At 54.5% G+C, this 5000-nt stretch overlaps 1 non-coding gene across 1 annotated transcript in view; it reads right to left on the minus strand.

Annotated features, from left to right (window-relative positions):
• The window catches only part of LOC124729687, a 1909-nt gene extending 102 nt beyond the window's left edge, over positions 1–1807 (minus strand). The window contains exon 1 of the ribosomal RNA XR_007007754.1: positions 1–1807. This exon is cut by the window's left edge and continues 102 nt beyond it. This is a non-coding gene — a ribosomal RNA (small subunit ribosomal RNA).
• Between the last annotated feature and the right edge of the window lie 3193 nt (positions 1808–5000).

Below are 5000 nucleotides of genomic sequence, written 5' to 3' on the forward strand. Positions count from 1 at the left end.
GAGTCAATGCCGCGTACCAGTCCGAAGACCTCACTAAATCATTCAATCGGTAGTAGCGACGGGCGGTGTGTACAAAGGGCAGGGACGTAATCAACGCGAGCTTATGACTCGCGCTTACTGGGAATTCCTCGTTCATGGGGAACAATTGCAAGCCCCAATCCCTAGCACGAAGGAGGTTCAGCGGGTTACCCCGACCTTTCGGCCTAGGAAGACACGCTGATTCCTTCAGTGTAGCGCGCGTGCGGCCCAGAACATCTAAGGGCATCACAGACCTGTTATTGCTCAATCTCGTGCGGCTAGAAGCCGCCTGTCCCTCTAAGAAGAAAAGTAATCGCTGACAGCACGAAGGATGTCACGCGACTAGTTAGCAGGCTAGAGTCTCGTTCGTTATCGGAATTAACCAGACAAATCGCTCCACCAACTAAGAACGGCCATGCACCACCACCCACCGAATCAAGAAAGAGCTATCAATCTGTCAATCCTTCCGGTGTCCGGGCCTGGTGAGGTTTCCCGTGTTGAGTCAAATTAAGCCGCAGGCTCCACTCCTGGTGGTGCCCTTCCGTCAATTCCTTTAAGTTTCAGCTTTGCAACCATACTTCCCCCGGAACCCAAAAGCTTTGGTTTCCCGGAGGCTGCCCGCCGAGTCATCGGAGGAACTGCGGCGGATCGCTGGCTGGCATCGTTTATGGTTAGAACTAGGGCGGTATCTGATCGCCTTCGAACCTCTAACTTTCGTTCTTGATTAATGAAAACATACTTGGCAAATGCTTTCGCTTCTGTTCGTCTTGCGACGATCCAAGAATTTCACCTCTAACGTCGCAATACGAATGCCCCCGCCTGTCCCTATTAATCATTACCTCGGGTTCCGAAAACCAACAAAATAGAACCGAGGTCCTATTCCATTATTCCATGCACACAGTATTCAGGCGGGCTTGCCTGCTTTAAGCACTCTAATTTGTTCAAAGTAAACGTGCCGGCCCACCGAGACACTCAATAAAGAGCACCCTGGTAGGATTTCAACGGGGTCCGCCTCGGGACGCACGAGCACGCACGGGGCGGTCGCACGCCTTCGGCTCGCCCCACCGGCAGGACGTCCCACGATACATGCCAGTTAAACACCGACGGGCGGTGAACCAACAGCGTGGGACACAAATCCAACTACGAGCTTTTTAACCGCAACAACTTTAATATACGCTATTGGAGCTGGAATTACCGCGGCTGCTGGCACCAGACTTGCCCTCCAATAGATACTCGTTAAAGGATTTAAAGTGTACTCATTCCGATTACGGGGCCTCGGATGAGTCCCGTATCGTTATTTTTCGTCACTACCTCCCCGTGCCGGGAGTGGGTAATTTGCGCGCCTGCTGCCTTCCTTGGATGTGGTAGCCGTTTCTCAGGCTCCCTCTCCGGAATCGAACCCTGATTCCCCGTTACCCGTTACAACCATGGTAGGCGCAGAACCTACCATCGACAGTTGATAAGGCAGACATTTGAAAGATGCGTCGCCGGTACGAGGACCGTGCGATCAGCCCAAAGTTATTCAGAGTCACCAAGGCAAACGGACCGGACGAGCCGACCGATTGGTTTTGATCTAATAAAAGCGTCCCTTCCATCTCTGGTCGGGACTCTGTTTGCATGTATTAGCTCTAGAATTACCACAGTTATCCAAGTAACGTGGGTACGATCTAAGGAACCATAACTGATTTAATGAGCCATTCGCGGTTTCACCTTAATGCGGCTTGTACTGAGACATGCATGGCTTAATCTTTGAGACAAGCATATGACTACTGGCAGGATCAACCAGGGAGCTGCGTCAACTAGAGCTGAGCAGCCGGCCGCCCGGGAGTGTGTCCCGGGGGCCCGCGCGAACACGCAAGCGTCCGCTCAATCATTCTGCAAACAGGAGGAGGCTGAGCTCCCCTGCACAATACACCTCGAAACCCTCTCAGGTCCCGGCGGCGCGCAGCGCCGTCCCAAGTACTTGGTCGGGTTCGAGAGAGGCGCAATCGCCCGGAGTTAGGCGAGTAGACGCTTTCGGTGCGACCACCCGTGCTCCCAACTGAGCTTGCCGCTGCCGACAGAGGCCCGGGAGCGTGCTGTCGTGGCATTGCCGGCGGGAGACAACACGCGCCACCTACGGTGACCGGCAGCTCCAACGCCAGCGCCACAGAAGGACAAAAGCCCCACTTGGGTGCCGAAGCGAACTCTCCCAGCACAGCGCACACGCCAACACATCCGCACAGCTGCGATACAAACCACCAGCGAGAACCGCTGGGGCGACCGAGCAGCAGACGGCGTCGCGGCGCCGAGCGCCGGGCGGCGGCGCATCCTCAACGCACACAGTCCTCAATCGGACCAGCACACTGCAGATGTCCACCGCGCTTCGCACCGGGCCCGCGAGGACCTACTTTGGCCGCACGGCGCCGCGCGCAGGGTGCGCCGGCGCGCAGCTGCGACGCCTGCCGCGTCCGTCGGCCGGCGCGCCTGCCACTGGCCGCCCCCACCAGCCGGCTGTAGCGCGTGCGCCCACGCACCGCGCGGCCAGCACGCCGGGAGGCGCCCCCTCACCGGCCGGGGACGGTCCCACCCAGCCACCGCCGCGTATCGCTTCACACCCAGATGCCGTTCAGTTTCGTCGGCATGGTGGGTATCGCTGGAACAACCGGTTAGTACCTCAACCTATCGTCGCCATCACCGATTCACCCCTAGCGAGAACAACCGCACCACAACGGGTTACCATTTCTTCATTTGCGTAACTTCACCAGAAAACGTAGGCGTCCATCGCCATTTGCAACTTCAACCATTATTGCATGCCTGTGTCAGGTGTCACGCCACACTACGTCTGCCCACATACACGCAACAAAATGTGCACGCCTAGACAATACGTGGAAGGTGGCCCCCCGTACGTATGCGATGTCCATTGCTCGAACGACTGTCAACCGGCTTCTGTAGCATGTCGCAGATATGGAACGCGCTGCACCATGCCATCACGGTGTGTGAGGAGAGACGACTAGGTCCGAATACATCAACAGACAGCTCATGCTGATCGCCATCCACGGCGTCCGTTCCTCCCACACGTCTCTATGGCGTACCACACTGCAATCCAGCTCTCATAGGGAGACGACACGTAGCTGCGTGCACAATATTTGCACTGTATGGTCCGCCGTTTTTGGGCGCAGTCGTTGTACGGTCACACATGTGCCACGATGTATCATTCAGTACATAAGGACGAATGTGCAGTACAGATTGTGGTTCACGCGTACGACATCAGCGGACAGTTGACACAGGCCGCACCACAACGTAGCCTGCGTACGTCGCATGCGAAGGGCATTGAACATGCAAACTTGTCACCAACCACCTTGCGAAGGCAGGGGGCAAGGTGGGGACGTGGGGAGAGGTGGGGGGGGGGGGGGGGCGGCATGTACGCCCTGCTGCCATCCACATTACAGTGTACAGCAGGAGCATGTGGAAAGTCAGCAAGACTTGCAAGGTGTTTAACATGAAGCGATACACAGGGGAGCGGGCAGTGCGAGTAGCGAACTATATTGCGAGGGTTGCGGGTGGGCAACACTACACTAATTGAACGAGTCGTATAACAATTACAGAGCAGGTTTAGGCGACAACGTGGGTTACGATAGGCGACAACGTGGGTTACGTTAGGGGACAACGTGGGTTACGTTAGGGGACAACGTGGGTTACGTTAGGGGACAACGTGGGTTACGTTAGGGGACAACGTGGGTTACGTTAGGGGACAACGTGGGTTACGTTAGGGGACAACGTGGGTTACGTTAGGGGGACAACGTGGGTTAGGTTAAGGCACAACATGGGTTAGGTTAAGGCACAACATGGGTTAGGTTAAGGCACAACATGGGTTAGGTTAAGGCACAACATGGGTTAGGTTAAGGCACAACATGGGTTAGGTTACGGCACAACATGGGTTAGGTTAAGGCACAACATGGGTTAGGTTAAGGCACAACATGGGTTAGGTTAGGGGACAACATGGGTTAGGTTAGGGGACAACATGGGTTAGGTTAGGGGACAACATGGGTTAGGTTAAGGCACAACATGGGTTAGGGTTAGGGGACAACATGGGTTAGGTTAAGGCACAACATGGGTTAGGTTAGGGGGACAACATGGGTTAGGTTAGGGGACAACATGGGTTAGGTTAAGGCACAACATGGGTTAGGTTAAGGCACAACATGGGTTAGGTTAAGGCACAACATGGGTTAGGTTAGGGGACAACATGGGTTAGGTTAGGGGACAACTTGGGTTAGGTTAGGGGACAACATGGGTTAGGTTAAGGCACAACATGGGTTAGGTTAAGGCACAACATGGGTTAGGTTAGTGGCACAACATGGGTTAGGTTAGGGCACAACATGGGTTAGGTTAGGGCACAACATGGGTTAGGTTAGGGGACAACATGGGTTAGGTTAGGGGACAACATGGGTTAGGTTAGGGGACAACATGGGTTAGGTTAGGGGACAACATGGGTTAGGTTAGGGGGACAACATGGGTTAGGTTAGGGGACAACATGGGTTAGGTTAAGGGGACAACATGGGTTAGGTTAGGGGACAACATGGGTTAGGTTAGGGGACAACATGGGTTAGGTTAGGGGACAACATGGGTTAGGTTAAGGCACAACATGGGTTAGGTTAAGGCACAACATGGGTTAGGTTAGGGGGACAACATGGGTTAGGTTAGGGGACAACATGGGTTAGGTTAGGGGACAACATGGGTTAGGTTAAGGCACAACATGGGTTAGGTTAGGGGACAACATGGGTTAGGTTAAGGCACAACATGGGTTAGGTTAGGGGACAACATGGGTTAGGTTAGGGGACAACATGGGTTAGGTTAAGGCACAACATGGGTTAGGTTAAGGCACAACATGGGTTAGGTTAAGGCACAACATGGGTTAGGTTAGGGGACAACATGGGTTAGGTTAGGGGACAACTTGGGTTAGGTTAGGGGACAACATGGGTTAGGTTAAGGCACAACATGGG

This window comes from Schistocerca piceifrons, unplaced genomic scaffold, assembly GCF_021461385.2.
Source record: "Schistocerca piceifrons isolate TAMUIC-IGC-003096 unplaced genomic scaffold, iqSchPice1.1 HiC_scaffold_122, whole genome shotgun sequence".
Classification (NCBI taxonomy): domain Eukaryota; kingdom Metazoa; phylum Arthropoda; class Insecta; order Orthoptera; family Acrididae; genus Schistocerca; species Schistocerca piceifrons.